The 24,548-nt window shown below is 43.8% G+C and overlaps 1 protein-coding gene across 3 annotated transcripts in view; it reads right to left on the reverse strand.

Moving 5' to 3' along the window:
• The window catches only part of Slc1a2 (solute carrier family 1 member 2), a 144,924-nt gene that overhangs the window by 88,380 nt on the left and 31,996 nt on the right, over nt 1-24,548 (reverse strand). Inside the window, exon 1 of one of the 3 annotated variants that reach the window (XM_074044491.1) lies at nt 18,344-18,366. The exons of the other annotated variants lie outside the window; for them this stretch is intronic. The gene's annotated coding sequence lies outside the window, so the exon portion shown is untranslated. Of the gene's footprint in view, nt 1-18,343; nt 18,367-24,548 lie in introns of those variants that run through there. 3 annotated transcript variants of the gene reach the window in all.

The raw sequence follows: 24,548 nt of genomic DNA on the forward strand, positions 1-24,548 counted from the left end.
CCCTCTCCTTTCCTTGAGCAAGAGCTGAGGCTGTTTCCTTCCTGGGTTTTGCGAATTTCTACTGGACTGACCTAGCATCTTGGTGGTGCCCCTGAACCTTCTGCGCTGTGGGCAGATGAGCCTTGTTGACACCTGGATTCATTTTTCTAACACCATCCTTCCCACACCATGATCATTAAGCACTTAATCCCTGGAAGCCTCGCTCTTAACATTCATCCTGACTCTGTGAGTCTTTAACTTGTAATCCCAAAGTGAATGAAAGAAACCAGCTCCCTTTAAGACCGAGAGACGTCCCACGTCTGACCCTACCTCTGTGCTTACCTTCTAAACGCTCTATAGCTCAATGTATTTATGATGCTGTTGAATGGCCTCTGTCATTCTGTCAGGAGGCATCCTAACAGATGTAATGTGAGAAGTCAACTTTTTTTGAGATAGCTCTGAACAACAGTGCCCATTGCACCTTTGATGGCCTCCTTGTATAGCAAGGCTATTTCTCAGACTATGTCCTTCAGAATTCCTAATCCCCCAAATGCTCTACAGGTGAAGAGGGTCAATACGACTCAAAGTGCTGCTTACCCTTGAAAGTGATGAGTACTCTGTGTCAAAAGCTCTGAGAAGGTCCACAGTAAAGAAACTTACACCCAAGGTTGTAGGGACCCAGGGCTTGTTTACTTTTTGTTTCACTTTAGTGGGTTGTAGCCCAGGCTGGACTTGGACCTGCAATCTTCCTGTCTCAGTCTCCCGATTGCTGAGATTATAGGTGTGTACCACCATGCCAGGCAAATTCTGAGGTCTTCACAGATGTGTAGTTGTTTGACAAGCTACCTCTGGCCCCCCTGTAATCAATTCAGTCCCAACCTGAAATTTTCATAGGAGATACTGCATCTGAGAAAGAATTGTGTTTTAGTTGATCCCTAATGCTGCTACAGATATATAGGCCAAAATGAGCTGCACAGAAGCTGGCAGAGGGCATCCACCTGCAATTTCCATCCTACTTCTACCAATGGTGAGCTGTGTGACCTTCAGCAGATTAACTCACAACTCTGAATCTCAAATACCTCACTCAGAAAAAGGACGATTACAATAATAATAGTAATGCATAGAATTGTAAAAATAGACAATATATGCAAAAGTGCCTGGAACACAGCATGCAGTGTATGGTAATTACTATTATCATCATTACAGTATTCATTACATAATTATTTCTTGGGCAAAATCACCATTGTCTTTATGAACCTTGAATGCCCCTGGAGCAGTTTTGCTATTAGATTAGCCATTGGAATCATGGCAAATCCACAGCCAACTACGTTTTCCGGTCTCATATCTCCTTGGCAGCTTGACACATTCAAGTTCAAGTTCTAGTTAGAGCATCTACATCCTCTTTTGCTGACACTTAACACTTTAGGATATCGATATTTACCACCCTTCACTGAAGACTTTGTATGTGCCAGTCATAATCTATTGGGCTTGTTTAAATCTTGCAACAACCTTATAAAGTAGGGCTTTGTGCTTGCTAGGTAAGAGCTCTACTGCTTGAGCCATGCCTCCAGCCACTAAGGCACAATGATTTTCTCATTTGTAGACAAGGAGAAGCACAGAGAAACTGAGTAGCTTGCTCAAGTTCACTCAGTAGATTGGTGGAAGACCTGCAAAGTCTGACTCCTGAGCCTTGCATGTAACCATCACATACCCTGCCTGTACTGGAGGAGTTAGCAGGCTCTCTAGAGAAGGGGGAGGGTACATGGTGAGTATGTAAGAAAGAATAGAAGGCAGAGCAGCAGGAAGTTGTGCGGACAAGGTAAGAAAGTGAAGCCATTGCTTGGGGTTAAGTAGTGTAGAGCAAACGGCCAGTGAATGGGGTCCTGAGGCCCCTACTGAGCAGACTCTGAGCAGCACTGCCCTCCCGACCCAGAAGGCAGAGCTAGATTGCTTCACATGGTGGATGTCTGAGTAGGAGGCAGCCCTCAGGCTTCCTGACAGCGAGGAGGGAAGGGGACAGGGGTGGGAGGCATCCAAGAGCCTCGGACACACTAATAAGAACAAAGCCACCACACATGGCTCTTGTGGGTTGCCAAAGAGTTTCATCATTTATGTCATATGCAGCTCATCAGAGAGTTTCAAATACATTTTGGATTCAGAATCAGAGAATGCCTTAAGACCTCTGCAAGTAGCGGCCACGTAGATGCAGGTTCCTGGAGAAAGTTCCAATATACTTGGTTCTACTTAGAAGTGACAAAGAGGACAGGCACTGACAGTAGGTGCTTTATGCCAAGTTCTTCCAGCAGCCCTCAGCAAGGAATTACCCATCAGGCAGAGAGAGAGAAAGTACCTTGCCCCCCAAGACACAAGTCCAAAGAGGATTCCAGCCAAGAATTGAGCCAACACAAAGAGAAAACTATGTCCAGTGAAGTCCTCAGTGCAGGATGATGCCCTTTGAGTTGGAAGGGTGTCCCTATGTGTCATCTGCTGATTCATTCTCCTTTGAGGCCCTGTGATGACCAGGGACACGCCACTGTATGAGGCAGGCCAGGTCCATGGCCACACTGAGCTGAAATTTCCCTTCTTTGCAAGGAGAGGCCATCCAACACGAGAGCTCAGCAAGCGGGGGAGACCGGGCAAGGAGAGAGTACCCATGGCCAGGGGGCCCTGCACACTTGTAATCGCTGCCACTCTGCATGCAGAGGCAGGATTCAAGGCAGCTTTCTCTGAACAGAGCTGTCTCTTTAACACTATGCACACCATCTGTGTCCCCTTTATTTCAATGGCGCAGGGAGTTAGGCAAGAGAAAGCTTCCCTTTGTTTCGCTGTCATAGATAGTTCTGGAAGGGGTCAGTTTGGAGTGATTCATCATTGACACCCGTGGACTCACATTGAGAAGCCAGCTCAGATCCTGTGGCTAAAAACACACCTCCGTTTGCCCATCTTATTAGTATTCTAAAGACCTTCAGACCTTCAGTCAATGATGACTAACGGTCATTTACCCAATAGTGGCTACAACCAATTCTAGTAATTTGGTAAAAGGAATTCTAAGCCTTGATTTTTTTTTTCAGAGTTACGGGGAACTGCTGAGTATTAGACAATCCAGCAAAGTAATGACTCACTCACTCAGACAGTCGGTTGAGAATCTGAGTGCCACTCACTAGCCATGCACACAGGCAAGGGGTCAGACTCCTTTGTGGCTCAGTTTCCTGCCATGTAAAATGGAGAGAATTATATCACTTTTTTTGGTGGTACCAAGATTTGAACTCAGGGCTTTGTGCTTGCTAGGCAGGTGTTCTCCCACTAGAGCTAAGCCCCCAGTCCTTTATTGCTTTCATTATTTTTCAGCTAGAGTGTTAAGTTATTATCTGAGGCTGGCCTCCTACTGCAGTCTTCCCATCTATATCCTGCATAGCACCACCGTGTCAGGCTTATTGATTGAGATGGAGTCCTGCTAACTTTTTGCCTGTGCTGGCCTCAAACTGTGATCCTCCCAATCTCCACCTCCTGAGTAGCTGGAATAACAGGTATGAGCCACTATCCCTGGTGAATAACACCTCTTGAGGTCATAGATTAACCCATGACAAAGCCCATTGTAGGCCCTCCACACGTCAGCCATCACTACGCACTCAGCCTGTTCCACTTTGATAATTATTCCTCTCTGACCGTGTGTGCAGGTACAGGGCTGAGGGCTCACATAGTGCACATCATTCAGTCCTCGAGACAGCCCAGAAAGTGAGCAGCACACCCAATTTATGAGATGGTGGAAAGTAAAAAGTCCACACCTGGTGGACTGCAGAGCACGGCTGGGGAGAGGTACATCTGGCCACATGGCCAGTGCTGTATGGTCTCATCGCAGACACTCAGCAATGTCTGAGGATACTTGTCACAAACAAGGAGAAGGGAAGCTCAAGGGTGTGGCAGTAGAAGCCAGGAATGAGGCTGGACATCATACAATGCCCAGGACAGTCCCCCCACCAAACACAGCAAAGAATTATCCAGGCAAAAATGTCCAGAGTGCCGAGGTCCAGCCACCCTGGCCTGCATGGTTCTACAGCTAAGTACCATCAACTCCAGCCACTGAAGAGCTTCCTACCTCTCATATGTGAGCATTTGGAACTTTCTGCACAAACTCTGCTTTGGTTCTCAAATATTTGCTACACTTCGGTGGGAAAATCACACTTTCCCAGCTCCAGTGACATGCTATACCACGTGACTTCTTTGGCCAATGCCCTTGGTGTCTTCACCACATTCCTCTGCTGTATCACTCCAAAGCACTTGGGCCAGTGGCCACCTGCTAGTCTCCACCTCTTTGAGGCCTTTCTCACAATCTAGCAGGCTGTTCTGCCTCTGCCTACCTAGGCCAGAATCACTGGGGACCAGTGCTCCAGGAGTAGCCCTCAACCAATGACAGATCTGGATGTCAATGTACCAGTTTCCTTGATCCTGGAGAAGGTAACTCTGAAGCATGGAATTCGGCTTCTAGCATTTCCCTGTGGGCAAGGGTACTCAATTTGAGTTTCCCACCTCCTAGCTGCCTTCCCTCTTCCTCACTGGGGTTTCCTGGGGCTCCCAAATGAGCTATGTAAATTCAAATCTTGTCCTAGAATCTTCTCCTAGGAAACCAAGCCAATACAAACTAGAAGTCACAATTGTCATTTCCAAGCAGAAACATTAAGAGCTTTCCCACGGTTCTCGCATTATTCTTTGTCTCTCTGCTATAAGAGAGGCACCACCCAGGTGGGTCCCAGTGGAAGGAGACAAGGGGAACATTTGCAGTTAGCCTACAACTGACATGTAACAAACACAAGAAACACTCCTAGTTGTTGGGAGCTATTGAAATTTTGGGGATAGTTGTTACTGCAGCATAACCTGATGAAAGCTGACTGGCACAGGGCTTCTCACTCCCAGGGGAGCTTCCTAACTGATTCTGCTACAATGTACCTAGGCTACTTAATTTCAGATACACTCTTCTTGGGGTAAAAATCAGGCAGCATAACCCCATCTACACCTAGAATTTACAGACAATTATTCACTTGCTTCCTTTTGTAGAGTCTCCTTGTAACTCAGGGTGCTTTGTGCAGGCTGAGGGACTGGTGAACACCTGTTGCTTTGGGGGGTCTGACCTTGATCTGTCTACTTTCACCATGGGTCAGTTTAGTCTTAGTGGCTGCTGTGGGACAAGACTAAGGATGATAGAGTTTGGCTGGAAATGGGTGAAGGTTGCAATCAGCCCATAGCTGCTCTCAGGCACAGTGACCTTGGGGAAGTCTCTTCCCCTGTCTGGAGTTTCACATTTCTAATGGTGACTCTGGCCTTGAGATCAAGTGCTGTCCCAGCACTCAGCTTCTACAGCTCAATGAAGATGGGTGTGTGGGGGAGTCTGGGGGGAGGCGTGGTGTCTCACTTTCTCATCCCCCAGCTTTATCCATTGGCTTTCCCAAAAGACACAATTTGCACTCACAACTTCAGGGGAAAGACCATTTCATCTAGCAGAGAAATGACTGGTTTCTTTTTTCCTCTTAGACTGGAAGTGAGAGTTGCACTCTTCCTTCCCTCTGACCTTGACATGTATTGAGCATGAACCATGTGCTCAGCATCAGTTGAAAGCTACTTGCAGTTGATCACGTCACCTCTGACACCCCCATTCGCTTACACTTGGCATTCACAATCTCTGCCACCTCTGAATACCACCTCTGCTGTTATTTCCTTGATAATGTTTAACACAGACTGATTATTTGCACCTCATTAAATGCATTCTAAGAGGAAATTTCACATTGCTACTGTCAATGATAAACCCATGTTACTTGCCACGAACACAAAGGGGACATGAAAAGGAACGTAACGGCAAAGTTTTTTATTGTTATTTGCTGAAGCCCTTGCTGCCTGTTTTCTGTCTGTTAAAAGGGAGGCTAAGAAATATTGAGGTAGTTTTAAAGACACAGGGCACCTAACCAAGGTTTCACCTTTGTCAAAACAAAACGATTGAGAGAGAACTGAAAAGGAAATAATTTTCTCACCACGTTCTGTGGTTTTACTTGGGTCACATCAGGAATTCCCAACCATCTCATGCACTCCAAACATCAACTTCTAATTCATCTGGCCTATGTGCCTTTCACACTGAGTAAAGCTGCATCATTTCCTTGAATTCTTACACCAGCAGGGTTGAGTTACTGGTGATAAAATTTTTACATTCTGTCCGATGCAAGTTTGGTCCTCCTCTATCATATTCTAGCCATGTGACTTTGACAAAGTCAATAGACCTCTCTGAGCTCTCACCTGCAAAATGGAGATTGTCATAGTCCCTATCTCCTCATGTGAAAGCCTTCAGAAAACACTTGTCCAATAGTCATGCTCAAAAAATTATGGCATCATTATTATTTACAATCATGTAAATATGTACAGTGGGTATTTTGATACCCATTCTATGGGCCCAGTTGAACAATCTGTCAGTCACACAGCCTCATTCTCCCACTAGACTAAGCAACTGCCTTAAAGACTAGCAAGGCTCATCATTTCTATTTTAGATTGGCCATTTCTATTCCTATCCTGTTTTATCTTTCCTAATGCCACCACAGGCTTGCTTCATGCCTCACGCTGAAATACAGAGGGATATGGAGGTAGGTGCCCCTGGGGTGTCTTTGGCCTCAAAGCACATGGACTTGCCTGGGACTCACCATCTTAGGGAATAATGCATGCAAGGGCAGTGGGCTTACCTAATTCTACTGGAAGAAGCATCGCTACTCACGGGACCCTGCTTCTCATCTCGTGATGGAGTGAGTATAGATGTTAGTCCTTTACATTTTTATTGTTAACATCCCATTTATACCTTTCCCACCTGATTATAATGAAGCCCTCCTTTGGCTCACCCTCTGGGGACAATGTGATGAAATTACAGCAAAGCCCACGTCTGATAGAGAGAGTGCATTACGTGTGCTGCTCTAATTCCTTCCCACATCTCTTTCTGGACTTAAACATCAACGCCAGGCCTGGAGTGGGCAGTGAGTGGGCAGCAGAAATAACAACTGCCAGAGATGGAAGGGGGGCTCTGGACCTCAAGTAATAAAAGGTGGCTTTCGTCAAGGAATTCACAGTGGGAAGAGAGGGGATTAGACATTTTATAGCATAAACTCCTCCAGCTACATTTCAGCATAGCCCACAATGTCTGATGGTGTTTCACATTCTCCATCCTTGGTCTAGCATGAGCATACAAGGTTCCAGGTTCCCAATCAGAAGTCTTGGAGCGCTTAGGGTGTGGCTCAACTAAAAGAGCAACAGCCTTGTGGCCCCAAGTTCAATCCTCAGGCTCTCACTATCCTGAGCCAAAGAAAAACAATGTGCAGAGAATGAATGGAAAGCCATGCTGCTGGAAGCTGGAAATAAGATATGAGGATAAAGGAGCCAAACAGACTGAAGGACCATCGGAGAGAGGACCAAGGAGTGCTCACAACCTGCTACAGGGTCACATCCAGAGCACACCCCAAAAACCTGTGGCAGAGGCCTGAACCCATGTCAGGAGCCTGGGATCAGGTGGAACAGACCAGAAGAGTCACTCCCCATCCCCAGCACCCACTGGACTCTGAATGGCTTGAATTTGGTCACTCAATCCTGTAATAAAGGACTAGAAGGGTGTCCTCGGGATTCTCCCGTGAGACTCATGTGACATAAGGAGTCCAGTACCATTTGTGGACACTTGAGGTTGCAGGCTGAGTATCTGTAGGAAGGGGAACATTTTGGGTGAAAACATTTCTTCTATTTGTAAAAATGCCTTTCTTGACAATTGTCAAAACATGCCAAACACAAGAACGCTCACGCCCACAGGGCACAATCCAGCAATACATGTACCTGGGAAGAATGCTATACCCTGCAGGCCGTTCAAGGCTGACCTAGCCCTCTGAGAACTACATTGTGACTGATGACAGGTATTGAAGCAGGGGGCAGGGGTAGGGTAGCCTGGTAGCAACTCAAATTCATAGCCAATGCTCACAAAAGTCAGTATGTGATATGTGATTCTAGCCAACAAAGTACCAAACAGTCCATATAGAACAAAGCATCTGGTTGTTGAAGATCCGAATTAGAAACAAGGTAAAATTTGAACAGACTCACAGTACTGAGTGACCGGGAGGAGGTGGACACTTGGAAGGAAGGAACAGTGTGGGCAAAGGCATAGGGGTACAATAGAACATTCTTCTATCCCTCCACCTTAGCGGTGGTTTACTATCCATCATGCAGGTCTAAGCCTCCTCCAGAAAGCAGTCAAATTCTTCCGAAACAGCTACCTAACTTACTTCAGCATTCACATGCACGAGGCACATAGTGGCTTGTGGGTAACCACACAGCAGATCAGAGTCTTGGCAAACATTCAGCAGCCTGACACAGTTATTTATGGGTTAGAAGAGGCAATCATTCGGGCACTCCTCTGCTCCAACATAGAGCAAGAGAAGAGAGGGTTTCAAGGGTGACACCAGAAGCTGCAGCTAGAGGGAGAACTATTTATATTTGTCTGAATGGCTGTCACTAGAAGTAGGTAGCTGAGGGGAGAAATGGACAGGCAGGAGGTGAAAGTCTAGGGCTGGGTTCCCTCCCCAGCATCCTAGCAAGCAGAGAGGACTTCCATGACCTCCTGGCTAAGAAAAAAGATAAGCCGTGTTGGAGTCTTCACTTGTGGAGCACTGGTGAAGTTAACAACAGTGGACTTCGAGAAATTGAACCTGACCTTGACCTTGGCCAGCTAAGAGAATGTATTTACTATGCCTCTACATCTCTGCAGAGGAAGATATAGGGAACCGTTGATATCTGCCTTGGCCATGATGCTTGAGACTGTCTTGGAGTTTTGGTTCTTTGCTGAACAATGAGAAGTGCCACCTTCAGCATTAACAGGGAGCTCCTTACTACTCAGAATGCATGCAGGTAGCCATCAGCTTCTCCCAGGAACCTGCTTTCAAACAGAGGCTCAGACTTGCAGACTGAGAAGCCATACTTCTAACAGGATCCCCAGGATTTTTTTTTAAACACGTGAAACTTTAAGCAAGATGCATGATTCTACCTGATCTTGAAATATACTCAACCAAGTTATAGGCCTAAATATTTCTTTATTTAAAAATCAAAATCAAAACAAAATGAGAGTGGCTGAGAGCTACAAAGCCACCAATACTCATGCAAAGCGTACAAAGAAGTCCTGGCCTCTGACTCCCTCCCAGAATCTGCTCCCTGTCAGTCCAAGGTGCCTTTCTACCATATGCAGCTGCCTTAGGTGGATACAGGGAGGAAGGGAAGGGGATGAACAAGGAAGTGACTTGGAGAGAAAGAAGAGAAGGATGGAGAAGTCAAGAGAAAGAAGCAGGCATGGTAAAAAGTAGCCACAAGGCTGCCCCCAGCATACCTCTGAACCAGGATGCTCAGTCCCTCTTGCCATGTGATCACCTAGGCACCATATGTAACCACTCCATCTTGAACTTCCCAGACTTCAGAACCCTGAGCCAAACAAACTCTTTTGCCTATAAATGACTCAGCCTGTGGTATTCTGTCATAGCAACAGACAATGGAGCAAGACACAACCTTCCTTTGTTTTATATAGAGCCTCACCCACCACCCACCCAGCTGATGGCTCCATTCTGTGCTGTTGTCCATGGTTTTATCATACATATTTGGCTCATCTCTCTTGTTCAGTGGTCCTGCACAGAGCCCACTTGCAAACTCCTGAGTGAGACTAAACTTTCTATTCTAGGATCTCCCAAGTACATACTCCCTACAATTTATCTGAGATATTTATTCTCAGCTTCTCAAGTGCTTATTGCAAATTTATTCTCAATAAGCAGGAAGGGTCTAGCCCAGGACCAGCCTCAAATATGATCACCATGTCATCGGTAGCCTTGAGAAACTCCCAAAGTGATCATTACAACCCATAAACACTTTGGAGTTGTGACCCTGTGCCAAGCACTGTCCTAAGCAGTCATCTAATCCTTAAAATAATTTGGTGAGTTGGTATCCTTAAGTGTTTCCATCTTACAGATGGGGAGACAGGCACTGACTTGTCTGAGCTTGTTTGATAGTTTGGTATGAAGTCCAGGCAGTGTGGCTGGGCATCTGGACTCTGCCCACCACACACAGCATGGTCAGAGACTTGGGGCTGCATACAACCCAGGGGTCCCAATTTCAGAAGCACAGAGACCAGCAAGCAGGGCCTGAGTCATGTCTGGGTATCAAGACAGCCTCCTTCAGAGAGGGTGATGGGAGAACCCAGAAGAGAGAAAGGGCCTTCAGTCACAGAATGAACTGAAGGGCATCCTGGGACCAGGGAACAAAATGTCACATTTGAGATGCTGGCTGCCTCCTGCCTCCTGTCCTTCTTGCAGCTGTCCTTTCATACAGTCATGACTCTGAAAGCCTTCTTTCAGACCTCAAGGCCCAGGGCCAAGGGCTGCTTTTCTTTAGCAGGGCAGGACGCCCTCATGAGATGAGCAGGCCCTGCAGGAACACACTAACAAGAATTTGTCGAAGTCTGTGTCACATGACAGGTCTCCGAAACCAAGCAAGGAGCAGAGAAGCATCTGGTCCAGGAGTGGTTGAAGCTGAGCTGTGAGCGAGGAGAAAAGTAGAGATGATTCAGCTAGAGAAGCAGAAAAAACATGTCAAGCTGCAAGGTGAAACTGAATGGAAATAATGTGCAGACACTAGGAGCTGCGTTGAGCTAAAACAGGGAGGGGACTGCAGGGTGAGCTATATCAAGATGAAGGGCTGTGGGTGATCCCATCTTCAGGGAGGGAGGTCTGATGGCCAAATCAGCACAGGCAGTTTTTGGACACTGTATGCAAACTGTGCAAGGTGTCCTTTGCGTATGAGCAGGGCATGCGGTCAGTGGTGGCACTAACACTAGACTCTTATTAACCAGGAGCCAGAGGAAACAAAAATCAGATCACGGGATTCATGAAAGCTAAAGTTCAAAGCGCTGAGTCTGAGCCAGGCACTTGGCTAAACTCTCTGTTCAGATTATCTTATTTAACTCACATGGAGTGCATAGGAACATGAGCCCTGAAGCCAGGTGGAGTTTGATTCCTGACTCCTCCATGTCATTGCTGTGTAATCTTGGAGAAGTTACTTAAACTCTCTGTTTTACAGTTTCCTCATCTGTAAGATGGGATCATGTGAGCATTTATGTCATACAATTGGGATGAGGATGAAATAAAATACAAGACAAAACATTTAAAGTGGTGACTCACAGAGCAGAAGAGTCTTGGCAAGTTTAGTCATAATTATTATTACTATCACTAGCCCATTTTAGATACAAAGAAATGGAAGGGCAGAGATTTGAGCAATGTTTAAGGCACAGGGCTAGGGTGCCTCCAGCCTGCCTCACTGCTCCCCTACACCCAAAGGAACAGAGTGAAGACAAGGCCAAGGGAACACAGAGCAAGAGGGACAGGGAGGGCAGGGAGGAGAGGGAGCCCAAATGATTTTTTGATGGATCCCAGAACTGCCTGCAAGCTGAGAGCAGCAGGAGGCCCTGGAACCTGAACAAGAAGAAGTGCCAGTACCCAGGCTAGGCCTCCCATTGGCAAGGCTACCCCAGCTGGGGCCTAAAAACTATGTCTGAGCCCCCAGGACTCTGGACAAAGTTGTCACTGTTCAGAACCCCTTGTGTACTTGCAGACTTGAGATGTGGCTTTGCCGCACCTGGACAGTGTATGTGAGGAGGATCCAGGATAGGAATAGCTCTGACCCAGGACATACACGTTGTGCCTGGGGCTCTGCTCTACGCTTCACACCTTCTTTTTTGGGTAGAACTGGGGTTTGAACTCAGGAGTTTTGCATTCATAAAGCAGGCTCTCTACCTCTTGATCCACACCTCCAGTCCATTTTGCTCTACTTACTTTGGAGATGGAGTCTCACAAACTATTTGCCTGGGCTGGCCCCGAACCACAATCCTCCTGATCTCAGCCTCCTAAATAGCTCGGGTTACAGGCATGAGCCACTGGCGCCCAGCACCTTCATTTGATCAGCCTAGGAGGTCAGTTCTATTATTATCCCCTTATGTAGACTAGGACATTAAGGCACAAAGAGGTCAGGTGACATGCATGAGCTCACATGGTGGGAAAGTCACACGGCCACAAACAGAGCCCAGGCTGTGTGGCTCCAGTATCTATAATGCTCAGTCAGGCTGCTCTCAGGAATCCCTAGATAATTAAGACTGAAACTTCTATTGGTCACTGGATTGTGACATGAGCAGAAGTGGATGCAGTGCAGTGAAGTAAAAATCTGGAAATGAGGGAACTATTAGACAATTCTAAATTGAGGGGCTTCCTATAAGTAGCTGATCATCCCTCTTTGAAAGTGTCAAGGTCATGGAAGACAGGAAGGACCGATGAACTCACAGATTAGAGGGTGGCAACTAAATGGAACATGGGCTCCTGGACCAGATTGGCCTTCATGAAAAACTCATGGAGTCCAAAGAATTCAGTCTGCAGCATCCCCAGCAGGTTCATTTCTTAGTTTTGATCAGTGCTCTATGGTCATGGAGAGAGCTGGCTGAGAAGAATATGGGGATTCTATGTGTTATTTTTGCAACTCTTCTGTGTATCTAAAAGTATCTTTATAAAAAACAAAAGCACAGTCAGGCATGGTGGCACACTTGGTGAGGCCAAAGCAGGAGAATCTCAGGATTAAGACCAGCCTGGGCTACATAATGAGATCATGTCTCAAAAAGCCAAAAAGAGCTGGTAATCCTAGCTACTTGGGAGGCTTAGATTGGGAAGACTTCAGCTTGAGGCCAGCCCAGGATAGAGGTGTGGCTCAAGCAGTAGAACACCTGCCTCACAAACACGAATTCCTGAGTTCAAACTCCAGTATGGCCAGAAAAGAAAAAAAAGTACAAATGACAAAAAGATCAAAGCCACTGCCATTCTCAGTTTATAAACTGAGAATATTTATCTTTGTCATTATAATTGAATTATATTTTTCCACCTACAAATGTAAGTGCTGATCTTGAATTCATACTTGATCTGTTTTAAATTGTGAATAATAATTTGTTTTTGAAAAGTGGGGAACACTTCCTTGCTTCAGCAGAACAGACTCCTCATACATGCCTCACAACATTGCTGTCTTTTCCCTCTCCAGCCACATCCTCCACAAATCTACCTGACTCCTACATGTTGATAGCAGCTGATAGGAAAGTCTGACTCTCCTGGAAGGTGAAAGGTCACTTGTAGGTAGAAAGGAGCTTCCAGAAATGCAGCAGGAGTAGACACACCGAGGAACTGGCAAACCAGGGAGACCAAAGGGTGACTGAGAGCCAGAAGGGTAAAGGAGAAACTGAGGCATCAGTCCCTACTTGATGTGAGATAAGACATTGCTGCTGTCACTCATTTAATATTCATCACAGCCTCAAGAGGAAGGAGCCATTATTATTATTCCCATTTACAGATCAGAAAACTGAAGATCAGAAGATCTGAGCAACTTTCGTATGGCATATAGCAAGTCAGCAGTAGAGCCAGGATATGACACGGAAGCCATGTGTCTCTTTTTCTTTTCAGACCTTCTTCTTTCAATCAATATTGGACCAAATACTTCTGTCCAAATCCTCTGGTTTGCTTCAACCCTGAGAGTGGGATACAGAGTGAGCCAGATAAATGTCAGCTGCCCAGCACACACTGCATAGCAGATGCTCTGTGTCCAGTGTTTCATTCAGTCATTACTAAAGGAAGTAATGAGCTACCCCATTTGCAAATGGGCCTCAGCTCAGAAAGGTTCAGTAACTTGTCCAGTACCACACAGTTATGTGGCCCTGCCAGAACTTATGCGCACACATTCCTGGTGGCAAAAGTATGCCCCCTCTTCATTGTGTGAGTACTCATAGGTGAGATCATCCAGCAAGTACCAGGAAATGAACCACAGCAATCCCTCAAAGACAGGTGTGGAGGCCACAGTCACACTGATTTGGTTATGCTTTCCACTTACTGTTGTCTGTCACTTTGTCAAACCAATTCATTCAGACCCTAAACAAACTGAATAACTTTGATTTGTCTGTCTTGCTTGTTTTGTCTTGTTTTTGGACCAAATCACCTATACAATACACATCCCTACGCTAACTTATTTAGAAAATTGCAAGCATCCTTTTCTTTCATTCCAATGTGGGCTTTCCTAAGAAATAAGATTCTTTTTGAAAAGAATTAACCTAGAAGGTAACACCCATGCACAGGAAATCAATGTGAGTCAATGCCCTGTATAGCTATCCTTATCTCAACCAGCAAAAACCCTTGTCCCTTCCTGTTATTGCTTATACTCTCTCTACAAAAAAATTAGAAATAAAGGCAAAATAGTTTCTGCTGGGTATTGAGGGGGTGGGGGGGGGAAAGGGAGGAGGCGGAGTGGGTGGTAAGGGAGGGGGTGGGGGCAGGGGGGAGAAATGACCCAAGCCTTGTATGCACATATGAATAATAAAAGAAAAAGGAAAAAAAACAAAAAATAAAAAAAAGGTTACAAAGCAAACCTAAAAAAAAAAAAAGAAAGAAATAAGATTCATAATCCATTTGGGTAAATGGCCATTGTCAAGTAATAAAATAAAGCCATACTGAACCAGACAGGTGCCCACCATCCAAGCCTTCAAATGTTTCACACTTGAGAGTATGATCTACAATGCCTCTGCCTTCTATCCTCAAAGCCCAGTCGCAGCTCAGAGCTCCACCAAATACCAAATTCCAAAAAGGAAAATCAACACGAATTTAGGAAAAGGCTGAACCTACAGATTCTAGAAGTCAGGCTCATGCTGAAGTGGCAGGATGCCTTTGCATAGCATTACCTAAGGGTATGACTGCTCTGGAATGTTCTGTGGGTGTTGACACCAGACTGTGGGAACCCTGCCTCTTGGGAAGACCAAATGACTAGCACTGCTCACTGCTGCATGGGCCACAACTCCACCAAAGTCAGAGGAAAGGCCAAAAGGGAACGTTGACTCTGCTGTGAAGGAGTTTGAATAGTCACCAAGGTAGGCGGATTTGTTAAAAGCTTTATCTCCAAAGAGCTCACCCTTTTCATTCACATCCATAATCTGTGTCCTTATGAGCAACTGCTCTTCCTTGTAATGAAAATCAGAGCCACCCAGAATAAAATTAAGAATCTTTCCAAAGCACCTGAACGAGAAGGGGAACAAAACAGGTCTTTGCCAGTAACTGAACCTCTCAATTGAACAGTCTCCTGCCTTGAATTTACTGTTAATGAAACCAACAGAGTGAAAAACTAGGGTGTCTCCAAACAAGCATATAACCCATGGTTGTCTTCAGTTACATTCTATTGAAAGTCAAGTCTATAAGGATGCAGTTCAAGTTGGCTAATGGAAGAGAAAGGAGAGATGGAAAAGTCTAATAACCCATTGTCTGTGGATAAATGCACTAAAATTTACAGCACAAAGAACAATACCTAGCACACAGGAAACTTTATTAATACTAAATCTCATTGTTGTTATTTATTACTAATATTATTTTTGGGCTGCCCTGACTCACAAAACTATTCTAAATCCTTTGCCACACTTAGGCAATGTAGATTTTATTTAAAGGCAGACAGATTTTTTTTTTAAAAGGCAGACATTAAATCTTGAAGAAGCAAACTCCCACCCACAAAGAGCAAGTCACCCCTGCCTCTGACATGCTCCCTGGGAGCAACCACCTAGCAATTTGGGAGCTCAGAAGCCTGCACTTGAGACTTGAGAAGATGCCAAGGACTTCCCATGAAAAGCAGGCTGGCCAGACAGACATTTGATTGCATTTTCCACTGAACAGCATGTGTCTGGGTACTTATGCCTCTTCCACTCACGGACGGATGGAAACAGTGTTAAGTACATTCTGTCCCAAGAGCTGGCTAATGCTTATCCTTCCAGGCTTAAATTTATAATTTAAATCCCAGGATCCTTCCACAAACCCGCCAACTAAAAGGTTGTTTTAAGAACAACTTCTGGGCAATCTATTAATCACATGGCAATTCCCACCAGTTAACGCAAAAGTTCCATGAAGTCCCGACATCACAGAGTCTGTAAGAAATGATGGCCTCTGTTTCCCTTTTCCATGGTCATCACTAGCAACATCTAATCAATTCCATTTAACTACCACCAACAAAAGACATGACTTACGTGCACGATGGGTCAGGTAAGTAGACGTCTGACACTTTCAGACAGTCTATAAAGGTCAGATATGTGGTGACTCACATATTTCCATAACCTGTTTGATAGGTCTTTTAATCCCTGGGATTAAATGAAAAACCCAAAGCTCACTTGTTTGATAAGACAACCAACAAAAGACAGGTTCTCAAACCATGTATGTGCAACCCAGGATGTCAACAGTCTGAGCTCCTCAGGCCCATAAAATGGGCCTTGAATAACGAGAAGGGCACCTTCCCTTCCCTGAGTGGTTCAATTCTGTCTAAAGTTGCCACAGAAAGAGGGTGATTGCTGTCTCTGAGAAATAACCCAGGTTGTGGCCTCAGGCATTGTACACACTAACCTTCTCTGAATGCTGTGCTCCTTGGGCCTCTTCATGGATACATACGTAAGAGTTATTCTAGGTGATCCCTTGGTAAAGAGTTTTATATTAAATACCAGCTAATCCTTGCTGCTGTCTGGACTGGTCTGATCTCTTGACACATCTTATTTCAGGTATATAGAAAGCCGCAAAAAAAAAAAAAAAGTGCCAACAAGTTTGTTGTTTGCTTCCCTCTTTTTCTCTCTTCTAGTTAGTTCTGTTCACCAATAACCCCTTCTCTTCTGTAGGAAGAGGTACAGGGGAGCCAAAAATAATCAAGGAAGGAGCTGAGTGAACTGCGGCATCTCCCTGTAGAGCCGATGCTAAGGCAGCAGAGCGTCCTGCCTCCCACACAGAGCTCCCTGCTTGTTTTCAGTGCTCTGGGTATTTTTAGAATCTGTAGGGAGAAGCTAAGCCACACAGGGTGGTGTTATGCTACTCATGACACCAGAACTCACAGCAACTGCTGAAGCTTCAGGTGATAAAAAACAACACTTAACTTAAAGGTGAAGGAGGGACAGGGAAGAAAAAAAATCTTGACAAACTAAGCTGGAATGAGGTCTTACAGAACTCAGGTGCAAGTTATGAGTTTGTAGCAGCCATTTTCCTCTCCCCTCCCCTCCTCTATTCTCTCCTTCTCTCCCCTCCTCTCATTTCCTTTCCTTCCCACCTTCCCAGCACCTCAATGAGGAACCAGCCATCTCCATCTGCTCTATAAGTGAATGCAGTGATTCAGACCTGGCCAATCAGAGCAACCTTTTCTCAGTAGTCAGACCAGGAGTGGGTGGGACCCAGATGCAGCGAATGAAATTCTTCCCTGGGCCTCTTCCTGAAAGCATCAGAAAAGAGGCGCCACTATAATGGGCTCATTAACTATGAGAATGCCTCAAACCTTGAGTTGCCAGAAGCCATAAATACCTGCAACAAAGACAACTCAGAAAAAAGCTCAGTTAACAGATGAGGAGAGGAACAGTCTCCATGACAGCATTTTAGTCCTTGGGCCTGCAGTATTTAATCCGGTCGAATTCCCACATATCACAATTATCTGAGCCAATAAAGCTCCCTCCCTGTTTTTCTTTTGTTGTGGTTCCACCAAACACACACACACACACACAATCTTGATACAGAGCTATCACTAAATGTCAGTTTTATAAACATTAGAGAGACAGTAAGTACAGGCCATAAACCTGTCCACTCACGCTCACCCCTGCTGGTTCAGAGTATTCAACACCCTCAGCACAGGCTCCCAAATTGCCTTGGTCTGTCTAAAAAAGTAAGTACCAAGCCACTCCTACTTGGTACTTCAGGAAAATAAAGTGCATACAATTATACCACCCTGAACACACCCAATCTCATCTGATCTCAGGAGCTAAGCAGGGTTGGGTCTGGTTAGTTCTTGGATGGGAGAAAAATAAAGTGCTACATTTATTTCCCATGGATGCCCTATTGCACTTTCTCATTGGTTGCCTTTCCCAGAAAAGCCAAACTTCCCTGATGGTTTTCATGCTTTGCAACACAATGCAAGTATAGACTTTGTATCACACTGTGATCCCCTTCTCTAATTGCAGCTCATGATGATGAAAAACGTGGATGAAATGGTAGTAGCAGGGTGTCCCACACCCTAAATTATGTTCAATACATATTTGTTTAGTAAATTAGTCTTCAGGTGAAAATACACAATAGATTAGAACATTGATTCATTGAACTCACTATACTGCAGCTTATTAAAGGTAATAAACTTATAAATCATAAAAAATAAAGTGCCCTAAACAAATAACGCAACAAACAGTATTTATATTTTTACTTATAGTTTGGTTAAAGTCTTACCACAACCTTATGAAGGAGGTATCACAACATACCCATTGTACAGATAGGATACTGGGGCTCAGAAGGTCCAATCAACTCGTGCAAGATCACACAGCAACTAAGAAGTGATGTCAGGCTTCAAATATGATGGCTGGTACTTTCAAGCCTGCAGGGAAGCACAATCCAATGCTCTTTCTCCTGAATCACCTGCTGCCTGGCAGACCCTACTTGCTCTTACTGCACCATGCTCTGCTTCCCACCCTTGTCAACCTCTCAACATTTTCACCACCACTGAGCTCCCACTAAATTGGTGTTGTGTCTTCTTGACCCTCTTGTATCTACTCCTCCATCATTCGTTCCATGGGATGATTCTTCAAGAAGGGTCAGAACACACACCAAGACCAATTTAATGGCCCTTTGTGGGAGGTCATGAATACATTTCTCATGAAGAAGACACTTGAAGGTCCTAAAAGTACAAATCATAAGTTTTATTGTCTGTCCTCTGCTCCTCCCCAGTACTAGGGTTTGAACTCAGGGTCTCTTGCATGCTAGGCAAGTGCTCTACCACCTAAGCCATGCCCCCAGCCCTTTTTGCTTTAGTTATTTTTTGACATTTTTTGCCCAGAAGGGCCTAGGCAGCGATCCTCCTATTGATATTTCCCACATAGCTGGGGTGACAAGCATGCATCAGCACTCCAAACAACTGAAATGGGTTGTTTGTCTGGACAGTCCTTAAACCATGACCCTCCAGACCTCTGCCTTCTGAATAGCTAGGATTACAGATGTGAGCCACCATGCCCAGTGTACAAATGGTAAGTTCCTCTTAAAACATAGAAGGTGAGTGTCTTAGATCATGTTTTGTACACTATTTCCAGCTCTCCAGGAGTGAAAGAAATGGTCCTTTTGTGTGTGTGTGTGTGTGTGTGTGTGTGTGTGTGTGTGTGTATGGTACTGGGGTTTGAACTCCTGGCTTTGTGCTTGCTAGGCAGGTGCTCTACCACTTGAGCTTAAATGGTTCTTTTGAGCCTGATTCTTAAATCTATTTCTACTTTCCCACCTGAAGTGGGATGCAAGCACCTAAGGAAGTTATCAGATATTCAGAGGGGAAATGTGTATTTGAAGAGATTCATAGCAGTACTGTTTGTGACAATGAAATGTTAGAAGCAACTTAAACATCTAACAAGAGGGGATTTGTCAAGTCAACTACACGGTATAGGTGTGGTTTTAAAACCTGTAAGTCAATTGAGTCATTAAAAGTTACGTCAAGAAAGAGTATAGTAGAAAATATATGTGACATGATCCTTAAAAAATATGCTTCAAAACACTGTATAGTTTTACCTAACAGCAAGCACACAGATTTAAAGAACCTAACTAAACTGACAACAGTAGTGGGAATATGGGTGATTTTATTTTCTTCTGCTGCCTTGTGGTTTTTTTTTTTTTTTTTTTTTGGTTGAAAGTTTTGTTGTTGCTTGTGTTACTTGGAACAGCAATTTTTCACAATGGTTGTTGTGAAAGAAATAAGCCTAGAAAATGCTAGGAGGCTTAAGGAGATAAAGCTATTATGAGGCATCAGAGCAAAAGAAAGGACAAGCGAAGGTTTCGGGGAGGAGCCTGGACTCGAGTTAAGTACTGGAGTTTGATTTCTGCTTCTGCTGCACGGTAGGCATGCAACTGTGCAATTTATGCCACATCTCTGTCTCACTTTCCCTGCCTATAAAACAAGATGACAAGGCAATCGTCAGTCCCCCTCATCCATGGTTTTGCTTCCCACAGTTTGAGTTACCTACAGTCAACCAAGGTCTGAAAACACTAAATTATAAGTTCTAGAAGTAAACAATGCAAAAGTTTTCAAGTCTGTGCTGTACTGAGTGGCATAATTAAGTCTTTTTTATATAAATTTTTCTTAGGATATATTCATTATATGGGGGGGATTCATGGTGACAATTCTAAGCTTATATTGTACATTAGTTACATCTCCCCCTCAACTCTTCCTCTCCCCACTTAAAGCAATTACAAGAGATTTTTTTGTTCTATTTCATATAGGTATATGAAGTCCATCCACCATATACCCTCACCTTAATCTCCTTCATTCCCCATCTCCCTCCCATTATTACCCCCACTATTCCACACACATACCGTACCTATTTTACAGTCCTGTCTTTTATCATTAAATTTAAGTTGACGTTCACAGGGGTTTCTCAATGTATCTCCACTGGGGACATATTTTACTTTGGTCTGTTCAACCCCTTCCATTACTCTCTCTTACTCCTTTACCTCCCACCCCTCATCTTTCAACAACTTTCAATACACATCCTTATATCCTCTACCTTCACAGATATTATGTTTTACAATATTACTGATGCTCTATCATTCTCTTTTCTTTTCCCTCTTTCCCTGAGTTCCATATTACATACATGTTCTACATATGAGTTTGTATGTGATCATGCTTGTTTTTGTGTATGTTTATCTGTTGGATAGATCTTCCATGTATGACAGAAAATATTCGGCCTTTGTCCTTTTGAGTCTGGCTTACTTCACTTAACATGATGTCCTCCAATTGCATCCATTTATCTTCAAATCATGTCATTATTCCTTATGGCTGAGTAAAAATTATGTATATACATCACATTTTCTTGATCCATTCATCAGTTGTAGGGAAACTGGGTTGTTTCTAAAGCTTGGCTATTGTGACTAGTGCTGCAATGAACACTGGTGTACAGGGGTATCTACTGTACCTTGACTCATGTTCTTTTGTGTAGATGCCCAGCAGCGGTATCACTGGATCATATGGCAGTTCTATCTTTATCTTTTTGAGGAATCTCCATTCTGCTTTCCATAATGGTTGTACTAATTTTCATGCCCACCAACAGTGTATAAGTGTTCCTGTTCCGCTGCATCCTCACCAGCATTTGTTGCTTTTATTGCCCTTGAATTATGGTCAAACTGGGGTGAGATGAAATCTTGAGCCATTTAACTTCTCTCTACTAAGACTCTTTGTCCAGTGTATACATGCTGTGGATGGTACCCTCCTTTTAGTTACTTAGTAGCTATTTCAGTTACAGAGTAGTTGTCATGTGTTGCTTAAGTAATTCCTATTTTATTTAATAATGGCCCCAAAGTACAAGAGTCGTGATGCTGGATGCTGCATTATAGTATATTTTTATGTTCATTCTACTCTATTATTACTTATTATTTATCTCTTCCCATGCCTAATTTATAAATTAAGCTTTATCATAGGTATGCATGTGTAAAGGAAACATAGTATACACAGGGCTTGGTACTATCCATGGTTTCAGGCACCCACTTTGAATGTATTCTCCATGGATAAGGAGAGAGGTTAATGGTACCTACTTCATGGTGTGTTGTGAAATCACACAAACTAACATGCATGAGGCAATTTAAAACAATGCCTGTCATAGAATAAGCTCTATACATAGGTTCTGACTATCATTATGGAACAGACCCCTCAAAATCAAAAGCCCTAAGTTATTCATCCCTGTATCTTCAGCACCTATCCCAAGGGCCTGATACACAGTAGGTGCTTTATCAAAGTCTATGGTCTGGTACCCAGTGCATTCTGAAGAGCAAGGCAGAGGTTGTGAGGAATGGCCATCTTGATGCTGTCTCAGTCAGTATGTAGAATGGCTCACTGGCCCATTCAGAGCCCTGACAGTTGATGAGATACAAGTGTGAAGTTGAGAAACTGTTTTGCCATAACGTGACAAAAATTAGCAATAACCTACTCACTCCTCCTCTGCTATAGTCAGGAACTTTTTTAGTTTCTTGAAATAAAAATAAACTCACACTAGTGTAAATAAGAGAGGATGGCATGACATTGGTAAGCATAAATATTTCGCAGAATCCAAGACAAGAAACAAAATGTTAATAGAAGGTCTCTTGTCAAATGCAATTTGGACCTACGGTTGGGTAATTAACCAACAAAATCAGATGTGGGAACGATTTTTTTAAACAATCCCATAATATTGTAATAATTTAACTGAAAATGTATAGAGATTCATTTCCAAACTTTGGATAACCTAGAACTCCACATGGAATATGGAAGATAACTATTCTTCTGGACATTTTTTTTTATTTGTTTATTCACATGTGCATACATTGTTTGGGCCATTTCTCCCCCCTACTCCCCGCCCCCTCCCTCTGCCCCCCACCCCCTCGCTTCCAGGCAAAATCTCTTCTGCCCTTATCTCTAATTTTGTTGAAGAGGGAGTATAAACAATAATAAGAAAGACATGGCATTTTTGCTAGTTGAGATAAGGATAGCTATACAGAGAGATTCCTAGCATTGCTTCCATGTACAAGTGTATTACAACCCAAATGGATTCATCTCTAACTGATCTTTTCTCGAGTTCCTGATCCCCTTCTCATATTGACCTCTGTCACTTTAAGGTTTCTGTATTAGTTCCTCTGGAATGGGGACATCAAATGCTTTCATGTTTTGGGTTTTCTACCTACCCCAAACCTCCCGTATGTGCTCTCCTCTTGTCATGTGATCCAAGTCCAACCACATTGCTGTATTTGCCCTAGATCTAAAGACCACATATAAGGGAGAACATAAGATTTTTGGTCTTCTGAGCCTGGCTAACCTCACTCAGAATGATGTTCTCCAGTTCCATCCATTTACTTGAGAATGATAAGATTTCATTCTTCTTCATGGCTGAGTAGAATTCCGTTGTGTATAAATACCATATTTTCTTAATCCATTCGTCAGTAGTGGGGCATCTTGGCTGTTTCCATAACTTGGCTATTGTGAACAGTGCTACAATAAACATGGGTGTGCAGTGCCTCTGGAGTAACCTGAGTCACAGTCTTTTGGGTATATCCCCAAGAGTGGGATTGCTGGATCATATGGCAGATCTATGTTTAGATTTTTAAGAAGCCTCCAAATTTTTTTCCAGAGTGGTTGTACTAGTTTGCATTCCCACCAGCAGTGTACAAGCGTTCCTTTTTCCTTACATCCATGCCAATACCTGTTGTTAGTGGTGTTTTTAATGATGGCTATTCTAACAGGGGTGAGGTGAAATCTTAGTGTGGTTTTGATTTGCATTTCCTTATAGCTAGAGATGGTGAGCATTTTTTCATGTGTTTTTTTGCCATCTGAATTTCTTCTTTTGAGAAAGTTCTGTTTAGTTCAGTTGTCCATTTCTTTATTGGTTCATTAATTTTGGGAGAGTTTAGTTTTTTGAGTTCCCTGTATATTCTGGTTATCAGTGCTGGACAGTTTGAGTTCTGACTTCATCCTTTGAATCCTTATAGTATGTAATTTACAGATAATGGATGTACCCCTCCTCCTTCTTGAATAAGGCAGACCAGCAAAGAGGCCATCTGCACAGCACATGGCCATAATTCAAAATGACAGGTGCACATTAGATCCAAGAATCTAAGTGAGCTGCAGAGAATTTAGCTTGAAGCCCTATGAATTAAAGAATATGCATTCATCAGAGAAGCTGCCCTCTGGCTGGAGTTGTCTGCCCACTGGCCATGGTGGTATTTTTATCCATGTCCTACTTCCCACATTTCCAGAAGAGAAAGAAGTATCATCGTAGAAGTCTGGCTACTTCTATGCATATTCTATTGACAATTACATAGAGGCTTTGAACTATAGGACTTGGGGATTTAAGAGGATTTTAGAAACCCAACCCTCAACCTTTCCCAAAGAAGTTATGGTGATGTGCCCAGGCCAGGAAGTCCATGGTTTCATATTCAGTCAATGGTTTTCTCCATACCACTGTGGACCCAAGAGGTAGCAGCCACCTGCCTGAATATGGCACCACTTATAGAAAGGCACTTGGTTAAATGTTCCAGAAATATGTGGATTATGCAAGGATAATGTGAAAAAGTATGCTGATAAAAATTTGCCTACATGCTGAATGACAAGACCTCCATCTGGAGAATATCATTTTCTCGAGGCCCAGAGTGAACCCGTGAGAGGGAAATAGAAATATCCAAAAATAAAAGCTCTTCCCTCTTTCCTCTCTGAATTGTAACTTAGAAAGCCCAGTAAACCTCCCAGCCCCAACCAGCCCGGCTCTCCCTTCCTCTTTGTGAATTAGGAAACTGAAAAGGCTTTTTCAGTACACAGAAGGGAGCTACCAGCTGTTGAGATCTACAAGATAAACACATCTCACATGATTTCTCATTTTATCCTCATGACAACTCTTCATGGAAAAATAGAATTATTTCTCTTTTTTTCTAGTAGGCAACTTGAACCTCAGAGAGGTTAAGTAATTTCCTGAC

The sequence above is a fragment of the Castor canadensis genome, chromosome 1 (genome assembly GCF_047511655.1).
Source record: "Castor canadensis chromosome 1, mCasCan1.hap1v2, whole genome shotgun sequence".
NCBI classification, from domain to species: Eukaryota; Metazoa; Chordata; class Mammalia; order Rodentia; family Castoridae; genus Castor; species Castor canadensis.